The sequence below is a fragment of the Lagenorhynchus albirostris genome, chromosome 10 (assembly GCF_949774975.1).
Source record: "Lagenorhynchus albirostris chromosome 10, mLagAlb1.1, whole genome shotgun sequence".
Lineage (NCBI taxonomy): Eukaryota > Metazoa > Chordata > Mammalia > Artiodactyla > Delphinidae > Lagenorhynchus > Lagenorhynchus albirostris.
Window position 1 is genome coordinate 82,525,053 of NC_083104.1, and position 17,272 is coordinate 82,542,324.

Genomic DNA, 17,272 nt, shown 5'->3' on the forward strand with positions numbered 1-17,272 from the left:
TAACAAATTTAGAAGTTCATCTTTCCTTTGTTGATATGAGTTACTGCTTTTATTGTAAACTACTTTTTATTTGCAACTGGTTTTGTTATAGGATTTTTTGTTCTCTGTATCAATAACAAACAATTCCAGTTACAGAGGTTTTATGGTATGTTTTAAGCCTGTTGGGCTAGCTCTCCCTCCTTGCTTTTTTGCTCATTATATTAGCGGTTTCCTGGCTATTATTTTTGTTTTTGTTTTTGTTTGTTTGTTTTGCTGTACACGGGCCTCTCACTGTTGTGGTCTCTCCCGTTGCGGAGCACAGGCTCCGGACGCGCAGGCTCAGCGGCCATGGCTCACGGGCCCAGCCGCTCCGCAGCATGTGGGATCTTCCCAGACCGGGGCACAAACCCGTGTCCCCTGCATCGGCAGGCGGACTCTCAACCACTGCGCCACCAGGGAAGCCCATCCTGGCTATTACTGATGGCTTGTTTTTCTAAGTAAACTTTATAAAAATTACTCAGTTCCAGAAAAAAAGTGATGGCATTTTTATTGGGATTGCATTAAATTAATAAATTATCTTAGGAATAAATGACAATTATATGAAGTTGTGTCTTTTTCTATTAGAATATTATATATTTTTACAATGTTCAAGTATATTTTTGTGACTTCAAGGAGTGTATTAGAGTTTTATTCATATAGATTTTGGAAAGTTTTAAAGTTTATACCCAGGAATTTTTTCTTTTAAAATTTTATTTCCTTTTCCCTTTACTCCCCTCCCCACCCTCCCTGATTCCTTCCTCCCACCCCCTTTTCCCTTTCTTTGCTGTTGTTAATGGCTTCCTCTATTGTGTTTTATATATATATATATATATATATTTTTTTTTTTTTTGGTATATGTAAAGGGTATTGATTTTTGTGTGTTATTTTTCTAACCTGCCACTTCACTAAAATCTCTTATTGTTTCATAGTTTTTCTTTTTTTTTGATTTTTCAGATACATAATTATAACTGAATCATAACATCGTTTTTCCTACTTCTTTCAATTCTTATGCCCTTAACTGTCTTGTTAATTGCTTTGACAACTGTCTCCAACTTAATATTAAATAGCAGTAGAAATACTGAATATTATTTTTTCCTGCCCGCAAAGCCTCTAGTGTTGCTCAATTAACTAAAATGCTAGTTTTGGGCCTGAAGTATTTTATCATGTTGAGAAATGTCCATCAATTCTTATTTTATTGAGTGCTTTTGGCACATTTGTATTAATTTCTTAAGGCTGTCATAACAAGGTACCACTAACTGGGTGGCTTAGAACAATAGGAATTTATTCTCTCATAGTTCTCTAGCCCAGAAGTCCAAAAACAAGGTGTCAGCAGGGCCATGCTCCCTCTGAGGTCTCTAGTGAAGAATGCTTTTTTGCCTCATGTTAGTTTCTGGTGTCTCCTGGCAATCCTTGGATTGTAGCTGCATCACTCTAATCTCTGCCTCCATCGTCACATGGCCTTTTTCCCTTTGTATATCTCTGTCTCTGCATGTTTTCCTCTTGTAAGGACATCAGTCATTGGATTTAGGGCTCACCCTAATCCAATACGATGTCTTTTTAACTAATTACATCTTCAAAGACCCTATTACTAAATAAGGTCACATTTTCAGGTTTTGAGTCCACATGAATTTTTGGAGGACACTATTCAACCCACTACAATGTGAAATATATGTTGGCTTTTGTCAGTGTCTATTGTGCAGCTCTTGGAGATGATCATGTATGGTTTTTCTCATTACCTTTATCAATTTGATGGATTATATTAATGTTTTTAAAGATAAACCAGAGCTGGACAGTAGCTAGAGTGGTAAAAACAGATTTCATTCAGGAATATTGCAATGGGCAGAAGGCCTCAATATGGAACCAGGATCAATTCCAAATACAGCATAGCCAAGTGGGAATTTATAACTAAGCAGAAGGGTGGAGTGGGGGTGAGGGTCAGTGGATAGAAAATTACTAAGAAGAAACATCAGAGGTGAGGAAGAATTCTGGCTAAACCAACCAAACAGGATTCTTTTTTTTTTTTTTTTTTTCCGGTATGCGGGCCTCTCACCGCTGCGGCCTCTCCCGTTGTGGGGCACAGGCTCTGGACACGCAGGCTCAGCGGCCATGGCTCACGGGCCCAGCCGCTCCGCGGCATGTGGGATCTTCCAGGACCGGGGCGCAAACCCGTGTCCCCTGCATCGGCAGGCGGACTCTCAACCACTGCACCACCAGGGAAGCCCCAAACAGGATTCTTGTTGAAAGTAGACCAAGGTGATCAGACATCACCCAGGGGATGGCAGCGGATGAGGAACACAATTAGATATCAAGGGTGACCAGACATGGAGGATAGAGGATTCTATCCAAACCAACCTAACAGGATTCTTGCTAAAATTGGACAACACAGAGAGGAAAACAGAAATCCAAAAGTCAAGGCCTATTTGAAAAAGAGTTCAGGGAATCCTGAGTAGAGCTTGGTAGAGGAGAGAATCTTTGTTAATGTCTTCCTTAATAATGAGTGATCTTTGCATTTCTGGAATAAACCCCACTTGGATGTTCTGTATTATGTGAAATTAGACTATAGTTTTCATTTTCTGTGTGAACTTAAAAAGTTTGTGATGAACGCTATACTCACTTTATAAAATGAATTGGAGGGGCTCCTTTTTCTGTGCTTTGAAAATTTAAGTTGCATCATGATTCTCTGATATTTAACAGTTTGGTAAAATTTCTTTGTGAAAGTATTTGTGCTTGGTGCCCTTTTGGGGGACATACCTATTCAACTGTTTTTCTATTTTTCTATAGTAATGGTCTGTTTAGACTTTCTGTCTCTACAAGAAGTAATTTGGGTAATGCATTTATAAAATCCACTTCATCTAAAGTTTTTAAATCATTTACTGAGTTGTGTCTTATGATTTTAAAAATGTTTTTCTGTTTTGATAGTTATTTTCTCCCATCAGTTCTAATTTTGTGTATTTTCACTTATTTTCACTCTTCTTGATTAGGATGGTTAGAGGTTTGTCTATTTTGTTGACTTTTCAAATAACCAGCTTTTTTCTTTATTAGTTCTACTTTTAAATAACTCATTTTCTGAGTTTGTCTTTATGAACCCTTCCTTCTTCATTCTTTTTGGCTTATTTTGTTCATTTTCTAACATCTTGAACTGAGTGTTTGATTCGTTATTTGTCATTTTATTAACGGCCTTTTCATCTCTGATTGGAGAAGTATTATTTACCGCATTACCTTATTATGTCTTTTGCCCGTATAAGCGACTTCTCCAATCTTATCTGAGGCTCTGTCGGTTTGTGGGGCTGAAAGCGAGAGGTTCAGAGCCTCAGAGAAGGATGTGGTTAGTGAACCAGTCCCACCGTGCGGAGGGTTTTACAGAGGGTTAATGTGCATCACAGGTGTAGCCTTCCTAATGGCCTTCAATTCCACCCCCAAGGGGGGCGCGATCATAGCCCATGCGCCCTCTTTCCTCGGCGACCAAAACAAACAGCTCTCCATTTGTCCTACCGTCTTCTCTCCCCTCTGGAGCTCATATGGTCTCTATTTTTGCATCCCCCGCATTATACTTTGTGTCTTTCTGGCAGCCCTTTCAAGCGGCAAGAAAAGAGGAAAGGAGGGAGTGAAAATAGGAGAGAAAATATTTCATTCCGTGGTTTTCTAGAGGCGTCAAGGAAGTGACTCCAGACTGATTGGAGCGAAAAGGTCCCAGGACCACCAATAAGGGCTTTCCGTCTAGAATGCAACTTACTCTTTTAGCAAAGCATGTCATAGGACCTAGATTTAGGTTCCAAATTTAAGATTTCGGAAATAAGCGAAATTAGGTAGATTGGACTTTAGCTTGATATTAATTCTTGTAAAACCTACTCAAAATGGCTATGTTGTGTTTTGTATATATTCCCGAGGGCGCAGTTGGAGCGAGGGGGTGTAGCTCAGTGGTAGAGCGCGTGCTTAGCATGCACGAGGCCCCGGGTTCAATCCCCGGCACCTCCACTTTTGAAAGTTCTTGTTTCTCTCCCCATTTTACTTTTTTTCCCTGCTCAAAAAGAAAGTAAACCGATTTCGCAACTATTTGCTATCAGTATTGGCGCTGCCCTGTTTCTACTTCTCGGGTTTGGCAACACCCAGGGTGGCTGTGAAAGGAGGAAAAGATGGAACGAGAAGACAAAGTCTGGGCCCATCCAGCAGCTCGAGATTCCGGAACAAAAAGCACGTCACAGTATTATTAATAAAGCAGGAAAGAAAAGATAAGGATGGGAAAATTTAACAAAGGAAACACATGGTCGCAAGACAATTTTTCTTAGTTTCTTTTGTTTTCTGAGCCGTATTGGCCATGATCAGACTGAAGGTTGAGCAAGAAGAGAGCGTTCCAAAATGGGACCTCGAGAAATTTATTTTCATCAGTGGATGTGGAGAAGTCACACTTAGGCAGCAGTAGCTCCATTGGGAATACATTGAGCAATACCTTGGGCTGAAGATTTCAGAAGTCACAGATTAATTTCCAGTTTTGTTCTGTCTTTACTCTTACCCGAGAATAGGATTTAACTAGATAATTTAGATGATATACAGAAGTAATTTTATCTGAGACTGTTGCACCCTCTAACAGAAAGGAATTTTCCAGACCCAGGGTCAGTGTGGTCCTTGGACCAAAGGAGTTGGTGGTACCTGAGAGCTTGTTAGAAATGCAGGATGTCAGTTCCACCCCAGACTTACTGGACTAGAATCAGCATTGCGACAGGATCCCCAAGTGTGTCCTTTGCACGTGAAAGTTTGAGAATCACTGGTTTGAGTGCTATGATGTGGACTTAAAGGGTATATATTATAAATATATGGTTGTATTATAATTTTTTGCAACTTCCTACTCTAATGTAGAAAAAACAATTGCAAAAAATGTATTTCTATTGTTGAACAATTTTTGTATTCTAATAATTGACACTGTTTCCCCTCTCATGGTAATATGATATTTATTAATATTAATTCTTTGACTCAATATACATAATTGAATTAGATGTGAAGTTTCTTTTTAATAAAAGTTTTGCAAGTTTTGCAATCAAGACGGTGCTAGCTTCCAGTATAAACTAGGAAGTTTGTTTCTGCTCGGCAACATCTTAAATAGGATAAGATCTTTCTCGAGTTAAAATGCCTTCACTTTGGAATTTACCTCTTCAAAGGAAGAATAAGAGCTAGCACTCAGGAGCCGGATTTTCTTTAATAGGAGTAATAGGTCATTTTCGGTTCTGTTGACATATTTTTCTCTCTTGTTTTCAGAGTACAATTTTACAATGTCATTTTGCCACTTGTATCTACTGTGTCAGGAGAAATGTATTCACATGCTCCAACCATAGAAATTCATCAAGTTGCAAAAGGCAAATAGACTAAACTTGAAAAAGAATATCATGAATTCTTACCATTGCTTTTACGTATTATATTAGGGCTCAGGTCCAAATGGAGCTTTTTTTTCCCTTCCAGCCATAGACTTCTCCAAGGAAGTTCACCTCTGAAATTTAAGGGAGAAGAGGATAGAGTGGGAAAGCCAAGAACTTAGTATGAGAAAACCATAGGAAATATAGAGTGGAAATTTCAAAAAAATTATATGCCAATAAAAGCAACATGTGACAAATGGAGGTACTTCTTTGAAGGCTAGCTGTGTCTAACTTTGGCCCAGGACAAAAAGGGCTCATTTTAAAGTACATTGTAGATGAATTCTGGAAATTCAACTATGTTTTATTTAGGGGCTCTATCCTTCAACAAGCTTTTGTTTAGCTTTCTTCGGGGAGGAATCAAAGATTAAGGACCTCTGAGAGGAAAGGGGAGGTGGCCATGTGTGTGACACCCTCTGTGAATGTGTGAGAGGTCACAGTTGGGCAGGACCATTGGCTGCATAGGAATATGGACGCAGACAATATCCACTAGGCCATGCAGTCACTCTGACTCAAAAGGCAGTGATTTATTTTTTTCAAAGACATATTTAATAGGAGAATAAAGAATACTTAATCCTTTACTGCCTACTCTAGGAACAGTTTCTTCATATTCAATCAAGGTGGGGAACTTAGAGCAATATGACTAAACCTCTCTGTCCAGGTCAACAAATCGAGATGTTGTAAACACCAAGCATCATGAGTGTTAATTCAAATTCCAGAGCATTACATAAAATCTTTTTACATGAATACTTTATCCCTTTTGGTCTGTCAACTTTGTGTGTGTGTGTGTTAGCTAACAGCTCTACTGTGTCACATAATTATTCTTCTAGTGGTGGGAACAATTAAGATCTAGTCTCTTAGCAAGTTAAATGTTTACAACACAGTTTTGTGGTCTGTAGTCTCTGGACTGTGTATTAGATCTCCAGGACTTATTTGTCTACTAGTTGCAAGTATGTGCCCTTAAACAACATCTCTCCAATTCCCCACCCCTCAGGCTTTGGTAACCACCATTCTACTCTGTTTTTTTTTGTTGTTGTTGTTGTTTTTAAGATTCCACATATACGGGCTATCATATAGTATTTGTCTTTCTCTGTCTGACATCTCACTTAACACAATGTCTTCAAGACCCATCCATGTTTCTGATATATAACATCTTCTTTACCCTTTCATCCTTGTCTGTCATTAAAAAATGGCACCCAACCAGTTACAATTTTCTCCCTGGTTTTAGATGCATTAGAAAAGCACTTCATACATCTGCTAATTGCTGATTATTTTCACAGAAAATTGATAAACAGTTTTGGTGTTCAGTGTATGTTGGAGTAAACAGAAAAAAACAAAATGAAGCCAAAACTCCTTGTAAGGAACTTCTGTTATTGTAACTGTAGTTAGGCTTCTCCAATTTCAATGACTCTGGAAACTTTCATATTTGTGCTTTCACACTCAAACAGCCTAGTGTAATAATTTCCTACTCATCCTCCTGGACTCTCTCTCTCTCTCTCACACACATACACACACACTCATATACTAGAGCTTGCAGAATTTTGTGGGTGCCTCTTCCCTAGCACTCAATTTCAGTGAAACCTGCCACTTCTGTCTCCTCCTATCTATTCTACCAGCCCCATGAGCCAACTGAGAGAGAAATTCTGCCAAACCAATAATGTCCTCTCAATTCCAAAAGATATTCAATGATATATTTACTAGTATAGGCAAAGACATAAGATGAATGAGGAGGATATAACACATACTAGGAGTCTTTCTGGGCCTTCTGTGGAAGTTTCAAGGCCATGATGCTAACCAGTGCTACTGCTAGGGTTCAAGATCAGACTAAGAAGCATTTTTGTTTGTTTGCTTTTGTTTTTGTTTTTTGGCTTTGCACAACTATCAGTAAAAGAGTTCCTGATCGCTAAATCTCAAAGGACGTTTTCAGTTCTCATTCTGCTCCCTCTCTGTGTGCTGTGTCTTCTGAGCACTGCCACTCCCGTGTATTCATATCAGAGCGCTGAGCTGAGTTCACTGCGCTACACTGACAGGCGGGAACCTATGGATGGATCTGTTAAATTCAGCACGTCCAAAACCATCTCCTCCGCATAATCTCTCTTCCATTCCGAGGAAGGAGGAGGAGGAGGAAGAGGAGGGGAGGAGGAGGGGGAGGAGGGGAGGAGGAGGGGGAGGAGGGGAGGAGGAGGGGGAGGAGGGGAGGAGGAGGGGGAGGAGGGGAGGAGGAGGGGGAGGAGGGGAGGAGGAGGAGGAGGAGGGGGAGGAGGAGCTCCCCAGGGTAAAGGCCTGGTCCGGTGGTTAGGACTCCGAGCTTTTGCTGCCGAGGGCACAAAAGAACAATAGATCTCTTTTTTGCTTTTCTTCCTGTTTCTTGGATGACTGGGTTCTCTTATGTGCCTCCCACTTTGTTTCTTGCTCTGTAAACCCAGTAGGTATCTCCAATCTGTGTCTAGATACCTATTAACTTGCTTTTAATCAACACTTCTTTCCATCCCTGAATCTGCTGTTTAGTGTGTGCCTTGAGCACTATTCTCCTAGACTATTCTATGAACCTTCCTAGTTGCCATCAGGATGTAATCAAGATGAATAGACTGTTGGGAATGAATCGCTGAACGAATTGCCGGTGGTTTTTATTTTCACCTGGGGTTTTCCCATTAAAATCTTGCCCTTAACATTCCTGTGGAGCAAACAGCAAATAGCAAGAAGTGTTTTATCCAAGGAAAAGTTCGTCAATTTTCTGACACACGTTTTCAATATTTTTCGTTCCACTTCAAGTTTTATTTGATAAAGAATCAGTATCACCCACAGCTCCCTGGCCTTCTCTATCTTAAAGCAGTCACAAATCCTGCTCCGACACACAGTACTGCTAAAACAACAAACACGGCAGCTGGGGAGATGGGACCACAGAATACAGTGAGATATTTCTTGAAGGACCTCCACCATCCTCCCAGGAAGGGGGTGTAGCTCAGTGGTAGAGCGCGTGCTTCGCATGTACGAGGCCCCGGGTTCAATCCCCGGCACCTCCAGCTGTGGGCTTTCAGGAAGCTATGAGATTTAACTGTTCTTTTTCCTGATTCCTTTACCCATTGCCTGCTCACAAGAAAAGTAAACATATGATCTAAGACGTTCATTTTAATGCTGCACTATTTAGACTTCATGAGCCTCAAAACCACTCAAGTCAGCCGACAGAGTAGAAGTCTATTAGTTTCCCACGGAGGCTATAACAAATTACCACAAACTTGGTGGTTTAAAACAACAGAAATTTATTCTTTTACCCTTCTGGAAGCCAGAAGTCCAAAATTAATATCACTAGACCGACATCAGGGTGTTGGCAGAGTGCTGCTACCTCCAGAGGCTCTAGGAGGAGAATCCGTTCTTGCCTCTTCCAGCTTCTGATGGCAGCTGGCATTCCTTGGCTTGTGGCAGCAATACCCCAATCTCTGTCTCCGTGGTCACACTGCCTTCTCCTCTGTGTGTGTGAAATCTCCCTCTGCCTCTCTCTTTTAAGGACACTTGTGATTACATCAGGCCTACCCGGATAATCCAAAGTAATCTCTCCATTTCAAGATCTTTAATGTAATTGCATCTGCAAAGACTTTTTCTATATAAGATAACATTCACAGGTTCTGGGGATTGGGACCTGCTATCTTTGGGAGCAATTATTCAGCCTACTATTCATAGGATCCCCTAAACCCAAAACAAGTGTGCCATCGTAACTTTTCACCTTGGCTTCTATTTTCCACTATTACTGAGAGAAGAGAAAAAGGAGAAGAAAATAAGAGGCTTGAGGAAAAATTGCTTTAGGTTCCTTTGTTTTATGTGAAGTTTTAGGATGAGAAACAGAAAGTCTTCCCTCTGATTAGTCTCTCCATCACCAAAAGTTTAGTCCAAAAATAAACTGGAGAATACTAGTTGAACAAGTGGGTGTTGCTACCGGGAAGGACAGCTGTCAAGAAGCTAGAGTCCTGCCAAACATGAACAACAACAAAAAAGAATCAGCTTTACACGACTCAGCTTACACATGCCAAATTGCTATTTTGTACTATCCAATTTCCTTTTATTTTGTCACTCATCCATTGTTCCTTCTTTTCAAATCTCTAAATAAGATTATGCCTGGAAATGTCAGTTAACAACAAATATGCTACCATGAAGAAGTGGCAAGAAAAAAATTCTTTTGGTATGTATGTCAAAATGGAAATTATTCGCTGCCAAAACAAGAAGACATGTAGTTCACAAATGTCTTAGACATTTTCACTGTAGCGAAAAACCAGCCATTTCCTCTACTGTTTCCTGCCCATATAATCACTTCTGCTTTGCATTTTCCAGGCACTCCTCAAAATTTCTAGTCCATTGATGGCCCCGTTAAAGGGCCATTATGGTTACAAATCCATCACTATCTCTGCCCATCTTCACCGCTGAATATTAGAGAGGGAAGGGAATTCTGTCTCCCAGCTTTACTCTTTCTTTCCCTCCTCACCTCTCAGCTCTGAGAAAGAAATTCAATCTCTTTCAAATGTCCTTAGTTGCTTAATTCACAAGCAAGGAGTGTGAAAGGAAAAGAGAGCAAAACACCGCTAAATTCTAATATAAATTGGGAAATTTGCATCTTTGTCTCTGCTTAGCAATGTTTTCAATATGATGGGAACCACTTAAGAAGCACCTACTGTCCAAATCTTGGGATCATTTCAGAACACTGGGTTGCCTCTCCCTCAATAACCAAAACCTGTGGAATATATAATTACTTGGACAAACAATATTTTTCTAAACTATTTGAGAACAATTTGCAGATATTATATCTTTTTCTCCACAAATCTTCTTATTATACACTTCCATCGTAATCTTTTTATTTTATACATTTAATATATATTTCTTAAGAGTAAGGGCATTTCCTTACCACAGCACAATGATCAAATTCAGGAAATTTAACAGTGATAAGAAGTCTTTTCTAATATACAGTGCATATTTAACTAATTTTACCAATAAAATACTTTATAGAAATTTCTCTCCCAAACTAGGGTCCATTCCAGAGTCACATATGAATTTAGTTACTCCTTAGTCTCTAATCTGGAACGGTTTCTCAATCTTGCCTTTTGTGAGATTGATATGTTTTTGAAGAGCACGTGCCAATGATTTTGCAGAATATTCTTCAATTTATGTTTTGATTAGACTAAGCTCAGGTTATGAACATTTGGGAGGAATATCACAGAAATTATGTTTCCCTCTATCACACCAAGGGGCATGTGATGTCAGTTTCTCCCATTGTTAGTGATGTCAGCTTTGATTTCTTGGTTAAAGTTGTGTCTAATAGGTTTCTTTCCCCATAAACTCATTCCCTCATAATTAATAAGTAATCAGTAAGGGATACTCTTGAGACTATATAGATATTCCAATCCTCATCAAAAGTTTACCTATGCTTTTAGCACTGATCTATGAATTTTGCCAGAGTCTATTATTATTCTGATGGTAATTTTATAACTTTGTTACTACCTCTGCATTTATTAGCTGGCATACCACGGTAAGGAAAAATTTCTCTTCTTCCATATTTATTCATTTAAGTATCCAAGGATGGTAATCTTTATTGTCATTATTCATCTCAGACTGCCCCAGATTTGACCAGTGAGAGGCCCCTTAAGTTGGTTTCTGGATCCTTTTGAATTGTCCTCGTGATTTTTTTTGTTTTTGCGGTACGCGGGCCTCTCACTGGTGTGGCCTCTCGCGTTGCGGAGCACAGGCTCTGGACCCGCAGGCCCAGCGGCCATGGCTCACGGGCCTAGCCGCACCGCGGCATGTAGCATCTTCGCGGACAGGGGCACGAACCTGTGTCCCCTGCATCGGCAGGCAGACTCTCAACCACTGCGCCACCAGGGAAGCCCTGTCCTCATGATTTTTGAGCAGTTATATTCTAGCACAGAGAGATCACTTAGGATCATCTTGTACTCTCCCTCATCCAGTCTTAGAGTCTGTGAATCCTACAAGTAGCTGTTTCCTTTTAGTGGGGATTGGTATTCAAAAATCAAGATATGGGACTAGCATTGCTTATTGCTACTGAGGTATTAGTTTTTCTAGGCCCTGTTAGCAGACAGATCTGGAAGGAAAATGACAGATACACAAACAGGTGTGCACGCGTGCACACACACACGCACACACACATATTTCATATCCAGAGCCAACAGGGCTATTCGTTACTTACCTCCTTCTCTTACAGTGAGAGCCCTGAATTCCAACAACAATATATGTGTTCATTTTCCCAACCACACAAAAGTAAATTCACACACACACACGCACTCATAAAAATAAATAAAATTCACACAAAATATCAGAATTGACATACCCTTAACACTACAAAAAATAACCCTGCTACATAGAGGTTATGAGTTGTTTGCTTTTTTTTTCTTGTTTTTACAATTGGGATAAAGTACTGTGTAAAACATTTATTTGGATGTGTTCTTTCTTTTTCTCTTGAATGAGGTTATGTTATCCTTTTGAAATGCAGTTAGATTTTTTTCTATTCATATTCAATTTTGCACTAGTTTCACACACACTTGAGTCAGTTTTATTTTTTGACTATGTAAAACATTAATGTTTCCAAGAGTCAAAAGAATTCAGAGAGTAATATTCAGATAAATTGTGGGAGAATGTTGTGTCCCGTGACTCACCCAAGTGATGGAATGGAAGCACAATCCAAGCAATCTAATCTGATGGGGGCCCAACTTTGTGATCAGATTCTGATCACAAGCTGGCCATGAATCAAGAACAGTGCCTTTCTTTCTACCATTAAGGTTCCTTTCTCCTGGAGTAGCAATGCCTGAGAGACGATAAAGTGTAAGGAGTTTAGAAATAGCAGAATTGAACTTAAGGTGGCTTATTTTGATAACTTGGTCTTCAAAGACACAATGCTGGTCACTAGAAGGTCACAGAGAGTCTTTTGAGAAGCTGATAAGAGTGAGGGGGTATAGCTCAGTGGGAGGGTGTGGGCTTAGCATGTACAAGGTCCTCAGTTCAATCTGTAGGACCTCCACTTTTGTATTTTCTTCTTACCCACATACCCTAAGAACTCTTGCTTCCTGAAATATCTTTGTCAAACTCAGTTGTCTTGGCTATGGCAATTCTTTCTTAACCTTTTTGGGACACAGGGAGGAATTGTGCTCCTTCACTAAAGTTATCTGTTGTTTGCTCTATTACTGACTGCATCTCTCCAAGCACTCTCAGCAATCACTAGCACGTGGGCCACTGTCAATAGGTTTTCCCAACCACCCAATTTCCAGTTGTATGGAATCTGAAAGCCTTAGCAAACGCGGGTCTGTGTGGCCTAGTGGACAAGCCATCTGATTCCTTGTCAGAAAGTTAATCACTTAAGTTCTTCTATGGTTCTTTTATTCTAGCTCCTTCCTAACCAGGATGAAGGAGGCTGAGAAGATTTCACTAAAATATTTCACTAGATTTCACTGCCAGTGGTTGATGACGGTGTGCTGGTGGGCACTTTTTGTCTCAGAGCCCCTCAAACTCTGGAGCTTACATAAAAGTCATTTAACTACAAACAAATGACAAACAAGGAAAAGATAGCAGTCACCTCAGCAGAAATCTGTAAAGGGAAATAGTACTTCTCTGGGTGTTCGAAGAAAGTTTCCAGTCTGAAATGGCAAACATTCTGAACTCTGGGGTCCAAGATCAATCTAGGGGAAAGTTCATTTCTTTGTTTCCCACAAATAGAGAAATAGCTCTTATTCTCCCAATCCCAACAGATCATTTCCAACCTTACTCTACTTACTCTCCAGGGACACCCTCCTTCCAAACTACTGAACAACCTGTATCTCCAGATCAGAGCTCTTTGCACAGCTTCAGATTCTGGTATCACAATGCCTAAGCAGAAATCCACAGGATACACCGTCTTTTTTTTTTTTTTAACATCTTTATTGGAGTATAATTGCTTTACAATGGTGTGTTAGTTTCTGCTTTATAACAAAGTGTATACATATACATATATCCCCATATCTCCTCCCTCTTGTGTCTCCCTCTCACCCTCCCTATCCCACCCCTCTAGGTGGTCACAAAGCACCGAGATGATCTCCCTGTGCTATGTGGCTGCTTCCCATGAGCTATCTATTTTACATTTGGTAGTGTATATATGTCCATGCCACTCTCTCACTTTGTCCCAGCTTACCCTTCCCACTCCCCATGTCTTCAGGTCCATACTCTACATCTTTATTCCTGTCCTGCCCCTAGGTTCGTCACAGCCATTTTTTTTTTTTTTTTAGATTCCACATATATGTGTTAGCATACGGTATTTGTTTTTCTCCTTCTGACTTACTTCACTTTGTATGACAGACTCTAGGTCCATTCACCTCACTACAAATAACTCAATTTCATTTCTTTTTATGGCTGAGTAATATTCCATTGTATATATGTGCCACATCTTCTTTGTCCATTCATCTGTCTATGGACAATTAGGTTGCTTCCATGTCCTGGCTATTGTAAATAGCGCTGCTATGAACATTTTGGTACATGACTCTTTTTGAATTATGGTTTTCTCAGGGTATATGCCCGGTAGTGGGATTGCTGGGTCGTATGATAGTTCTATTTTTAGTTTTTTAAGGAACCTCCATACTCTTCTCTATAGTGGCTGTATCAATTTATATTCCCACCAACAGTGCAAGAGGGTTTCCTTTTCTCCACACCCTCTCCAGCATTTATTGTTTGTAGATATTTTGATGATGGCCATTCTGACTGATGTGAGGTGATACCTCATTGTGGTTTTGATTTGCATTTCTCTAATGATTAGTGATGTTGAGCATCCTTTCATGTGTTTGTTGGCGATCTGTATATCTTCTTTGGAGAAATGTCTATTTAGGTCTTCTGCCCATTTTTGGATTGGGTTGTTTGTTTTTTTGATATTGAGCTGCATGAGCTGCTTGTAAATTTTGGAGATTAATCCTTTGTCAGTTGCTTCATTTGCAAATATTTTCTCCCATTCTGAGGGTTGTCTTTTTGTCTTGTTTATGTTTTCCTTCGCTGTGCAACAGCTTTTAAGTTTCATTAGGTCCCACTTGTTTATTTTTGTTTTTATTTCCATTCCTTTAGGAGGTGGGTCAAAAAGGATCTTTGCTGTGATTTATGTCATAGAGTGTTCTGCCTATGTTTTCCTCTAAGAGTTTTATAGTGTTTAAATGTTTACATTTAGGTCTTTAATCCATTTTGAGTTTATTTTTGTGTATGGTGTTCGGGAGTGTTCTAATTTCATTCTTTTACATGTAGCTGTCCAGTTTTCCCAGCACCACTTATTGAAGAGGCTGTCTTTTCTCCATTGTATATTCTTGCCTCTTTTATCAAAAATAAGGTGACCATATGTGCGTGGGTTTATCTCTGGGCTTTCTATCCTGTTCCATTGATCTGTATTTCTGTTTTTGTGCCAGTACCATACTGTCTTGATTACTGTAAGTTTGTAGTATAGTCTGAAGTCCAGGAGCCTGATTCCTCCAATTCCATTTTTCTTTCTCAAGATTGCTTTGGCTATTCGGGGTCTTTTGTGTTTCCATACAAATTGTGAAATTTTTTGTTCTAGTCCTCTGAAAAATGCCATTGGTAGTTTGATAGGGATTTTTAAAAAAAATCTATTCTTGTTTTCAGCCACCAAAGGGAAAACCAAGCCAGCAAACTGCTAAACATTCAGAAAGCAGAAAAGCAGTCTCTTTCTCCATCTACAGAAGCCAAGAAACCTGGAGGTCTTCCATAATGCATCCTCCCCTTTTTTTATTCTCCAGAAGCTGTAACTGTCCACCAGGCAGTCACAAACCACCTGTACAGCCAATCTTGAGGTCATCCAGTTGACTTGTGAGGGACTCATCTATATTGTTCTGTGCCTGTACTAGGAGTGAAGAGACCATGGCTTCGTCTGTAGGTATCACCGACTGTTCAGTGACAGTGACTTTCCACAACCAGAGTCTTCAGACCCTCCTTTTGAAGCAAGAGCATCGTGTGAGGAGTAAAGGAGCCTGTTGCAAATGCCAGGAAGAGTTTCTTCAGGAGAAAGTTGTGTTTCAATAAGCTTCTAAGAGTTACAAATATGTGCAGCTAGCAAACGGGAACTTTCTCAATTTTTTGCTTTTCAAGCAAAACCTTAAAAAAAATAAGATGCTTCCACAGTCTCGGTTGTGTTCAACCTCAAAGCTGCCGCTTCTACTGTTGACTCTGGTCCCACCGCATCCACGCCCCCAAACCGGGGCATCCCTGCAGCTTCCAAACTACCAGTCCCAGAGGTTCCCGAATTTCAAACGAAATCTCACCCTCACGTTCGTCCCCCAAAGCGCTCAGCCTGTCTATCCAGCAATGGAGAGTTGCGAGGCACTCCCGAAGCCAGAACAGTCCTCGACATAAAGAGCCAAATCCTTTTCTGGGACAAGCCTACCTCCCTTGAGAGAAAAAGATCTCATCTCTTCCCTCATACCCAGACGAAGCCACGGAGAGACGTGGAGCTTAGACACCCCCCCACCACCTCGCCCCATCAACTTCCGCTCACATCCTAATCATTTTGAGGATGCTTTTCCTTTGCCCACTTCCTCTCTGTCCCTTTTCTCCTTTTCTTCCTCCACTTCACCCCACCCCGCCTCTTCCCTCTTTTGGCACTCCTCTCCTCTCTACTGTGTGCTCCGGAATGAAATTTGCACAGTAGCTTAGCGCACTACTAGTCGCATTTACACACATTTTAATCTCTGTATTGAGACACTCGTGTGTAGCTGATATTTTAATTTCCACATTGCTTTCTAATTTCTTTCCTTATGTTCCCAGATCAGCCTTTCCCCAGCATAGGCTGATGCTTGGTCTGGTGGGGGGCTAGGTGCATGGCTGGGGCTAAAGCCCTGGGTAGATAGAGAAATGCTGGGGGGAGAAAGAATCAGTAAGAGAATCTAAAATATTTTTAGTGGAAGTCATCCAAAGACTTGCATCCGAATTTCCACTCACACCAAATTTTGGCTAAAGGCAAAAAGCTCGACCCTTTCAGAATTGGAGATTGAGATTTCAGAACCTGTCCAGATATACACAGGGGTTTATTAAAACTCACTGAGCAGGTGGTTCTTGGGTGCTGTCCTTTCCTCATTCCAGAGATTATTATTTCTGAAATCCTGAAAGCCCCTGAAATTGTTTCTATTTTGTTTAACAAAAGGAGTCCTATGTCCTGGCACTGTTCACTTCTTATAAAAAGTTCCTAATGCTCACAGACAGGTAAAATACAATTCTTAGCCAGGCACCAGTCTGCAGACCACAATCTGAAAAGCACTAATGAGATAAGATGTACTGGAGGTGATGAGGTATCCAAGGAGATCCTTTTTCTTCTTTTCTTGTTATTTAAATTGAGGCTTAATTAATGTAAACAAAAATGCATGAAATTTAATGATTCAGCTTGATGGGTTATTACGTATGCACACACCCATGTAACCAACAGCTCTGGCAAAGATACATGATTTTTCAGCCCCCAGCTGCTTCCTTGTGCCTCATCCCAATCAATGCCACTCTCTGACCTCTATCACCATAGATTACTTTTTCTTGCATTTTGAAATAATATAAGTAGAATCATACAGTATGTACTCATTTGAGTGTGGATTCTTTCACTCAATTTTTAAAAAGTTGGATATATCCATATTATTGCTAGTAGCAGCAGTTCTTTTTCATTGCTTGGTAATATTCCATTGTATGAATACTGTGCATCACAACTTTTTAATTCATTTTACTGTCAACGTACATTTAGAGTGCTTCTAGTTTGGGGCTGAAATGTCTAATGTGGTCACTAGCATTCCTATATTTGTCTTTCAAGGGAAATACTCATGCATTTCTGTTGGGTATAAATGCAGCTGTGGAGTTTT

The 17,272-nt window shown here is 40.2% G+C and overlaps 2 non-coding genes across 2 annotated transcripts; both read left to right on the plus strand.

Moving 5' to 3' along the window:
• The first annotated feature begins 3,921 nt into the window (after nt 1-3,921).
• On the plus strand, nt 3,922-3,993 carry TRNAA-AGC (transfer RNA alanine (anticodon AGC)). Its single transcript has one exon. It is a non-coding gene; the product is annotated as a tRNA-Ala (tRNA).
• Nucleotides 3,994-8,371: 4,378 nt separating this feature from the next.
• TRNAA-CGC (transfer RNA alanine (anticodon CGC)) lies at nt 8,372-8,443 on the plus strand. The gene has a single exon. It is a non-coding gene; the product is annotated as a tRNA-Ala (tRNA).
• The last annotated feature ends 8,829 nt before the right edge of the window (nt 8,444-17,272 follow it).